The 10,034-nt window shown below is 46.2% G+C and overlaps 1 protein-coding gene across 6 annotated transcripts in view; it reads left to right on the top strand.

The window, feature by feature from the left end:
• The first annotated feature begins 484 nt into the window (after positions 1-484).
• The window catches only part of PPFIA4 (PTPRF interacting protein alpha 4), a 61,070-nt gene continuing 51,520 nt past the window's right edge, over positions 485-10,034 (top strand). For 5 of the 6 annotated variants that reach the window (XR_007953791.1, XR_007953790.1, XR_007953788.1 and 2 more), the window contains exon 1: positions 486-607. The gene's annotated coding sequence lies outside the window, so the exon portion shown is untranslated. Of the gene's footprint in view, positions 608-10,034 lie in introns of all 6 variants that reach the window. The other variant, XR_007953792.1, reaches the window with a different exon arrangement.

Genomic DNA, 10,034 nt, shown 5'->3' with positions numbered 1-10,034 from the left:
TGGTGGGGAGGGAAGGGTAGGAGGAGGCATGAGGGAGTCCAAGCAGGGTTGCCTGACTGCCCCTCGGGCCACCGCTGGCCTCCACCAAGAGTAGCTATGGTGCCCCCTTCATCCCTGCATCGATCTTGGCATCCCTATCCCATCTCCCATCCGGTGCCCCCACCCCCAAAAATGGATCTAGCCCCTAGTCTGTCGTTGGGGCCGACAGTGACCGAGCAGGAGTCGGAAGAAGTAGACAAACCCAGACTACGAGGCCTAGGGTATAGCTTCGGCTTCAGGCCGAGGGTGGGTCCGGCCGCTCAGTCCTCGGCTCCCAAGCACACGAGCGACCCACCCCCGGCCGGGGGTCCCGTCAAGATGGCGCCAGGAGAGCCGCGACCCTCGTCACGTGCAGGGGCCGCTGGCCGCTCCGCGGCGAGGCGGGGTCTGCGGCGGGGCGGAGAGACTCCGCCCCGGAGGCGTGGACGTGCGGGGGCGGGGCCTCGGGCCGGGCACCGGCTGAAGCTGCAGCCAATTCGGCTCCGGCTCTGCTCCTTCGGACGTGCGGGGCTCCCGCGGTCGGGGGCGGCTCCCTGCTGTCTGTGAGCGGCGTCGGCAGCGGCGGCAGGTGAGGGCCGGGCGGGGAGGGGGGCAGGGTTCCTCCATTCCCCTCCCCTCCCCCGCACTCCCACCCCTCAGCCGGGCCTAACCCTTGCCGGGCTCCCGCCCCTGCTGGGGACTGCCGTGCCCGCGGCGTCTTCGAGACGGCTGAAGCCCCTTTCTTTTAGCCCTTGCTTACCTTCGGGCCGGCAGGTGCTGATTCGGCCCCTCCGACCGCCCCCGTGGCTTCACGGCCTTTGCCCTTGAGTGTGAGAGTGTGTGTGGGGTGGGGGGGGAAGGGGGTGATGCATCGTCTGCCAGGGGTGGGGGGACCCCTCGGTCCCTCCCTATCCCGCCTCTAACTGACCCCCCCACCCCGGTCCCCAGCTGTGGCAGCCTCGGGAGGGGCTGAGGTGGCAGCGCCAGAGATGGGGGCCGTCGTGGACCTCGCCCCCCTTTCTTTCCGGGACGCTCCCCTAGCCGCTTCTTCAGCTCAGCTCTCTGGTCCGGCAAGGCCCCGGGGGTCTAGCGAGGTGGGGGAGGGCCGTTTGCTTTGGGGTCTCGCCCCGAGGCTTCTTCCCTCATACCACCTCCCCACCGTGGTCTAAGCCATCAGTTTCCGGGGGGTGATGCCCTCCCTCTGCAGTGCTGTGCTTGGGGGGAAGGGACCTCTGGCCAGCCCTAATCGGGGGTCCTGCAGGGGGGAGGGGCCCTGACCATGTGGAAAAAGTGAGAATCCGCAGGGATCCGGAGCGGGGCTACGTTTTGTGCAGGCTTCCTCTCCAGATTGCGTTCCTTTACCAAAGGGTGGAAGGAAAGGGGGGGGGAAGAAAAAAGGTGGTGAAGACTGTAAGGGTGATTTATGGTTTTCTTGGTGGAGGGGGGTAGGAGAAAAGTGGGGATCATGGGAGACGAGAGAAGGAAGTGCCACTAGAAGGTGATGTCACTCTCCCGGGAAAGACTTGTGCAGGACTCCTAGGTATGGGGCTGTCTCTTTCCCCCTCCCCCCCAGCGTTCCTCCCTGATGGTGAGGGAAGTATGGCCCAGTTGGGTTTCTGGCTTAGGCTTGAAAGTGGTCCCTTGGGGCTGCCTCGAAGTCTCCTCCAGGGACACCTGGCCTAGAACCTGGAGCCCTCTTTATGTGTAGGTATGACTGTGTGTTTGACCAGCAAAGTGGTCTTTCATCCAATCTCCCCTTTCCTCCATTTGGACTTAACAGATCAAAGCAGAGAGAGAGGACCCCAGGCTTGGAGCAGGCTTTTTGGAGGCTCCCACGGGTTAGCTGGCAGGCGTTCTGGGGAAGCCGTCCTGGCTGGAAGGACAGGCCTGTGCTGTGTTCTCCCCCCTCGATGTTTTGTCCTGCAGCTCCTCGATGCCTGAATTTCATGGCATCTGGAAGTAACTGGGTGATGAATGGTGCAAAGGTTTTTAAGGGCCAAGAATTCACTAGGTACTGGGCACAGATGCCATCTCTGGAAGGAGGAAAGGGGAAGGGGCTGGCACAAAGGGAATTGTACTTGTTGGCATCAAGGATACTGCTGTGAAACAGAATATCATGATGTCATAACCATGGGGGAGGCATCAGATCTGGGCCTGAGGGTGGGTGGAATGCCAGGCTCCCAAGTGCCATCGCAGATCCGATTGCTGTGGTCTAGCGGGGGGAAGCTGTAGCTGGGGGCCATTTGCAGTATTTTTTTCCAGGACTTGGGAGGACGGTGGAGATGGGGAACATGATAACAGCAAGATAAACCATTGTGATAAATGAGGACCCTTAGGACTGGTACAGGTGCCCAGTAGGGACCCGAGGGAGAATTGTTTTGGCTCTCTGGGCTTGGAGTTGGAGTACGTTGGCTAGCTGAGATCTTCTTCATCCAAGGACTCTGCCCCTTGGGCTTTTGGCAGAAAGCTTGAGCTGTGAAAATGAGGTGGGGTGGGGTCTGCATGATGGTGACAGGATTGGCACCCTGGAACGGTGGGAATCAGGGCAGGGTAGGGAAAGCTTTTGGAAAGATCTTGTCTCCAGTAGGGAAATGGGAGGAATGGGCAGAAAGGAGTGTTTGTGTGTATCAGGGCCACAGGAAGTCACCATCTGTCCCCTTTGCTGTCCTGAGAGCTCACTGACCTATAATTAGCTACAGAGGACATGGGTGGTGCTGGTTTTGGACAGACTGTGGTACCGTGGGTAGCAGGGTCCAGAAAGCATCTAGTTGGGAGGGGAGCCCTCGCTTGACTTCTAGGATCACATGAAACATTGGGGCTATCACAGGACTTAGAACTGGAAGGGGCCCCAAAGATAACGTGGTCCAAGTTCCTTGAGGATTTTAATGAATAAGGAAATCGAAGCCCTGAAAAAGTGGAATTAACTGTCCCCCAGATCACACAGGCAGCAGTAAGTAGCAAAGCCAGAATTCGAACCCAGATTGCCTGACTCCATCCACTGGACCACTTTCATTAGTCACTCTGGCAGTTGGTGAACACCTACTGTGTACAAGCATCATTTTAGATACTCTATAAATGAGAAGGCAATAAAGAAGTCTTCAGGGAACTTACATTCTAATGGAGAAGGTGGGATGTTTGTGGGAGGGACCCATGATCTCCATCCTACATACTGTCCTATCTTGAGAAGGAAGGATGAGCACTAGCGATGAGGTAGATCTGGAGAGGCTTGAGAGATAGGAGCTGATTGAACCTTCAAGAAAGGTTAAGATCCTGGCACACTGTCATGAGGAAGAAATGTATTCTAGGTGTTAAAGACTGCAATGCATGGAAGAAGAAAATTGGTTATAAATTTTGGGGGAGCATCCCAAGTATAGAAAATGAAAAATGGAATTTGGGGGCCAGTTTGGCAATGAAGAAGAATGTCAAGAGTGGAAAGTAGCGACTGGCCAAGTGGCCAGGAGCTGTGTTGTGGAGGGCTTTAAATCCTGTGCTGAAGAGGTTATATTTTATCATAGATAATAAGATCAGCAACCAATAGAGAGTCACTGAAGAGTTTACATCAGGAGTGGGGAGCAGTCAGACCTGTGCCTCAGGTGGTTTTTGTGGCCGTTTGGAGGGTAGCTTGGAGAGGGGAGAGATTAGAAATTGGGAATCCATTGAGGAGGTGGCTACAATAGTCCAGACAGGAGGTAATTGCATTTGCACAGGTTGGTGGGAGATGGATTATTGGAGGTACTTTAAAAAGAAAGTCAAGCCAGCAGCAGTAGGCAGCTGACTGGGTCTGAAGAGTAAGGGAGAAGGAAAATTTCAGGTTTACTCAGAATTTATGGATCCTAGTAATTGAAGGATAGTGGTACACTCTTTTAAAGTTCTCTAAAAGAAGAGGGTGGGTTAGGAGTGATATGAGTTCATATAGAAGAAAAAAAAGATGTAATGGGATACAATCAGGATGTGATAAAAAGAAAACTGGAAAAGGGCTTGGAAGAGAGAGAGACTCTCTGTTATAAGGGTTAGGAAAGGTGGCAGGGTTTGCTGCCCTGTAAAGAAAGAAAATATAGGGGAAACCTAGGGGGTTGTGGTTGAGGGAGGGGTTCAAGGAAGAGGCAACAAAAGGAATTGGAAGAGATCTTAGATGTCATCTTGTCTAATCTCTTCATTTTATAGATGAGGAAACTGAAGCATAGGAAAGTTGTTAAGTGGCTTGCCCAAGGTCTTGCAGGGAGATGAATGAGCCTACAACAGCCTGATGGTAGACACCCCAATTTCGGCCAAAGGAGAGTAAGTCTGTCGAAGTACCTTTTGGGGTGCTATCTGGTTCTGGTTAAGACCTGTTCTGTTCTGTCTATATGCTAGCATCTGGATTCCCAGAATTATGAAATGCTGAAGGGCTTATATTCTGGGAGTAGGGTCTTCTGGATGCAGGGGGACCCTAAGATACATCTGGTTCTGTGTGCCAGAACTCTGGGCAGAATATAAATCTGGGTGTCTTTTTTTAAGACACCATCTGACTTAAAAAAAAAAAAAAGAGCTAGGACTGGAATCCACATTATCTGAGAGATGTGTGACTTATGTGGTATATAGGGAGAGACACAAAGGTCAAGTACCAGTATGGGCCCCTTCTTTTGCCCGGTCCCAAGAATCTGCGTTTCCAGAACCATTTTTAGAAATGAAAGAACATTTATTTCTTATGATCTCCCATAGCTTATTGGAGATAGCTACTCCCTTCTCCTAGCCATAGAAAGCCTACTGGCTTCCAACATTTAAAAATGTTTTTTGTTAATATGTATATATATATATATTTTTTTTTTCTATCACTATCATCTATCTCCTCAGAAAACTTTTTTTTTCTTATAATAAAGAAACACAGTTAAGCAGAAATAGACATATCAGCTTTGTCTGAAAATTTGTTCTGCACATCTAGTCCATTTCTTCTTTTCTGAGACACATAGCTCCAAGGGAGAGAAGTATATCTAGCCATGACACTATTATTTTTTGTGTTATTCCAGAGGCTTCCCCAGCCCAGGAGGACCAAGGGTAGATAGTTTTTCAGTTTTATTCAACAAGCTTTGACATTTCTTTGTGCTTGGCCCTGGCCTAGGTAGGCCCTCGATGACCAAGATACCATCTTTACCTTATAGGAGAAAAATTAAAAAAAAATAACTTTTTATTTTTTAAAATATATGCAAATATAGTTTTCAATATTCATCCTTGCAAAGCCTTGTGTTCCAAATTTTTTTCCTTCCCTTTCCACATTCCCTTTCCCCTAGAGAGCAAATAATCCAGGATAGGTTAAACATGTGCAAGTCTTCTAAACATATTTCCACATTTATTAGGCTGTACACGAAAAATCAGATAAAAAAGGGAAAAAAAGTGAGAGAAAAAAACAAACAAGCAAACAACAAAAGTAAAAATATTATGTTGTGATCTGCATTCAGCCTCCATAGTCCTCTAGGAAAAGAATTTATAATCTGTTAAGAATAAATGGAGGAGAGAGCAGAAAAGGACAGGGTATTCTCCAATTCTAAAGGGCTGTTACAAGTAAAGAGTGCCTGGAGATCAAGATTGCCTTCTGGCTCTGGTGTGCCACGTGCCCCTTGTTCTTACTAGTCCTTGCATTTCCCACCTGGACCCGAAGCTGTCCCTTTCTGCCTGCTTTTGTTTTGTTTTTTGTTTTTTGGTAAAATATGAAGTACTGGAGGATAAGGATTGTTTATTTTTGTCTTCATACTCCTGACACTTAGTAGGTGCTTAAATGTTCATTGGATTGGATTCCCATTAAATTGAGACTTGATCCTGATCTTGCTTTGTGGTTTTGGTCTTTTTGGTCTTTTTTCCATCATTTAATCTACAGTTTATTCACTGTTCTCTTTAGCTTTGCACTTAAGCTATGTAAAGGCCTAGGCCTTTTATGAATAATAAAGGCTTTTTTTGGGGGAGGGAAAACAATTGTTTTTGCCCTTATTGAATTTTATCTAGTACTGTATTTATTTACATATGCCTCTTGTTTCATTAATTTTAGATTTTCTGACAAGTCAGGAAGGGGCTGGTTTGGAAAGATGGAACCTTACATAGCACCTCTCAGATAGCCCCCTGATCTCCAAGTCTCCCTGGAGTAGAGCTATAGGAGGGCAATGGATGTCAGTAGAGGAGAATAAAATGGGATTGTGGAGTTAGAGCTTGACAGGCCCTCAGAGTGAGTCACCTAGTTTACTCCCCTCCCCACCTTTTCATTTTACAGCTGCAGTTGAGGCTCAGAGATGTTAAAAACCTTGCTCTTGTTTACCTGGATGGTATTATCAGGATTTGAACTCAGGGTCCTCTGATTCCAGAACCCATGCTTCTTCTACTCTACCATACTGCTTATTAGCAAATGGCTTCAATCAACCCCTTCATTCCCTGGAGAAAATGGGGAGATTTGGAAGAAATGGTCTCTTAAGAATTAACTTTTACTATCCTGGCTGAATGTGCTGACTTTTGGAAACTGAGGCTTGGTGGATACAATAAGAAGCTTCCAAAGTCTGTTCTTGTAGCACAAGTAATAAAAGCAGTGCCCTTTATGTGTAAGTGCTGCCCACTTTCCCAAGACTTTCTGGAATCATGGCATTGCAGCACTGGGAGGACCCCCAGGGGTCATCTTCTCTATCATATTACCTCCAAGTTGTTAAGGATCACTTTGAAGACATCCAGGGACGTAGAGCTAAGCACCTTATAAAATAATCTGTTCCGTTTTGGAACAGCTCTAGTTAATAAGACATCCTTACTTATTTTGAGCCAAAATCTGCCTCCCTATAACTTCTACCCACTAATCCAGGTGTGGTCTGGGGGAGGAAGCAACATAGATTCACTTAATCCTTTTTCAGTTTTAACATTCATTAAGCATCTACTATGTGTAAGGCACTTCCTGTGAGAAGCAGTACTTTAATGGATAGAGAATCAGGAAAACCTGAACTTACTTACCCTCTGACACATTGGGGCAAGTCACTTAACCTATTACTACCCCAGACAACTCTAAGGCAGGGCATTCTGTATTTAAATATAATTGGTTTTATTATCCCAAATATTTTATTTTATGCATTTAAAATTTTTATTCCAAGGAGAGGCCCATAGTCTTCATCTGAGAGGTTCATGTTACACAAAAGCTTAAGAACCTATTGCACTAAGATCATGTATTGTAAATGCCTGCCAGCATTGGTAAGGGAAATTTCCTAAGTCTTAGGAAAGGAGACTTACCTATACCAATCAAATCAAAGGTTCAGTTTGAAAAGAAAAAAAGCTAGTCATTGTATTGGAGGTGGGTATTGGAGATCTACTAAGAAGAAAATAGACAATGTCTGCCTTGTAGGAGCTTGCTGTTAATAATGGGAATGAGCCAGGTACACCAATGAGCAAGCCTGCTCAAAGGATTTCTCTTAAAAAACATGTTTTAAAATAAATAATAAAATTTTATTATTATTTTTTGGGTTTGTTTTTTTTTTTCATCACCAGATTTTCTCCCTTTCACATCTGCTCTCAGAGGGACACCCCAAATAACAAAGAATGTTTTTAGTGAAAAAGAGGAAAGAGGGGGAAAAAAGAACTAAACTGAACAAATACATTGAAAAAAGCCTGCAAATATAGGCTCTGTTCCCCATCTGTAGCCCTCCCAAGCAGTAGGTGCGATTTTCTTTTTTGTCAGATCTCTCCTTTTGGGGCCGCACTTGAAAGCTGATTCAGATGTGAGGTGTTTTATTTTCTCCTGCAGTCACTGGGGAGTGACTGAAGATTTTGCAGCAGGGGTCAGGCTTTAAGGAAGATTTCTTGGGAATGGGCTGGAGAGGGAAGGCCTGAACGTCATTAGGATCTCCTAGGCAAGATTTTGTTGTTCAGTCGTTTTTCAGGTGCCTCTGACTCTTTGTGACCCCATTTGGGGTTTTCTTGGCAGTGATAGTGGCGTATTTGGCTCATTTTACAGAGGAGGAAACGGAGGCCGGCAGGGTTAGGTAGTGTCTGAGGCCAGATTGGATGAGTCTTCCTGACTCCAGGCCACTTGGCTCCCTCACTGCTCCTAGAGATGGAAAGTCTAAAAAGTGTCAAAATGGGCACTTAAATGCTTATTAGATTAGATTGGGATCAGCAGGACTGGGCAACTGCTTAGATGTGGAAATGAAAGAGGGAGAAGAGTCAGAAGACTTTTGCTTCCATAAAATAGCCCTTCATTTAGGTGAAGATAGTTTTTCTTATGCCCTGCCCCCTCCCTTCTCTAGGCTATACAGGTCCAATTTCTTTAACTGATCCTCTGCAACAATCCTCTCAGCTAGAGAAGGCACCTGAGGCCTGGAAAGGTGGGCTTGGGGTAATAGATTAATAATATTGCCAACAATAGTAATCTACTTGGTTTCCCCGATTCTCATTTCTCCTTTTTTTCCATCTGTTCCCATCTTTAGCTGATAAACTATATTCCTGAAACATAGATATGAGACAGTTAACTTTTTTATTCAAGAAGCTCTAGTGATTCCCTATTGCCTCTAGAATGAAATAGAAACATCTCTGTTTGGCATTTAAAGCTCTTTATAATAAGGCTCCAACCCATCTTTCTACACTTTCCCTTTCAAACTCTGTGTTCTAGCCAAACTGACTTCATTCCTAGTCCTTATACATGATATTACATTTCCCTCCTCAGCACCTTAGCATAGGCCATCCTCCATAGCATCATAGCCCCATTCATAGCTTAGCTCCAGTCATCTCTGACAGGAGGCCCTTCCTGAGCCTTCCAGCAGATTGTGCTTTGTGCTAGTCCTACAAGTACTTTATATTTAGTATTTGTTTATCTGTATAAGTATTGTTCCTTCCAGTTAGAAGGTGTGCCCCTTTGTAGACAGGGAACGTTTCCTTTTTTTTGATTTTTGTACCTCTTGAACATAGCACAGGGCCTGACACATATCCAGACACTTCATTAGACCTTATTGCATTGGCTGTTTTCTCCAGTGATGCAGTTTGTAATTCATCCATGTCTGTCCTCCTGTCCGCATCTTCCTCCAAGTTTGCCACAGGGGCTCCACCTGCCATGCTGAAGACTCACTCCATCACCTTTTCCTGACATAAGGAAACCATAGAAATTGCCAAGCTATTACTACTTGTTTGAGCTTGTCTGGGAACAGCCCATCCCATTTGGTTATGCATTTTTTTGATGATTTCTTTGCTCTGATTCTCTTCTGGAGTTGCTTATTTCTTATAGTTTGCTGACCGCCTGCTCCCACCTCTTTATTGTCCTCTGTGATATTCATTTTTAATTCTTTGGAGACCATTGCATCTCATGTTTTTCACATATATAGACAAAGCCTATTGGGCTTTAAAACCTGGGTCTTTGTTTTGGGAGAAGTTGAGTCATTAAAAGAGTTTGTGTAATTTTGTGAAGGCATTCCACCCCATTCCTCTTCCTGTTTAACTCTAGCCTCAGTTCACTGTGTTTGTGTGTACACATATGTATGTTCGTATTATAATACATGCATCACTGATACAGGTATGGTCAAGGGCCATTGGTTGTGCACCTGCATGTCATCCTCTGAGTTATAGACATTCTTTATCCACTTGGTTTTTCTTGTGTGGATAGTCAGGCCAAACTCTTTTAAGAAACCATGGATCCTTTCCAGTAGGCTCTGCAGTGTTAGGGAGTTTGACACAATCAATATGATGTTGTTTTCCCATAGAAAATCTGGAGGCCCATCACCCTTAAAGAATCCCTCTTCAGCTTAAACTCCTCACTGAATGTCTTCCATCACAGTGGCAAACACTTTGGGAAAGTGTTGGAATCCTTACAAACTGCTAACTAATTAGAGTTGATCTAATCTTACAAGAAGATGTTTTGGGCAGAACCTGAAACAAGGTACTAAGTAGAACTAATTAGTACAAGGCTTGTGTTCACACCTTTACTCATTGGAGTTCACAAGTATGCCAGCTTCACAAAGTAAACTTTGTAACTTTGAGTTCACACCTCCCTTGAAGCTCTTTGGGCCAGAGAGCACTATGGGAGAAAACCC

Source organism: Antechinus flavipes, chromosome 4 (genome assembly GCF_016432865.1).
Source record: "Antechinus flavipes isolate AdamAnt ecotype Samford, QLD, Australia chromosome 4, AdamAnt_v2, whole genome shotgun sequence".
Taxonomy (NCBI): Eukaryota; Metazoa; Chordata; class Mammalia; order Dasyuromorphia; family Dasyuridae; genus Antechinus; species Antechinus flavipes.
This window is presented reverse-complemented; position numbering and strand designations above follow the sequence as displayed.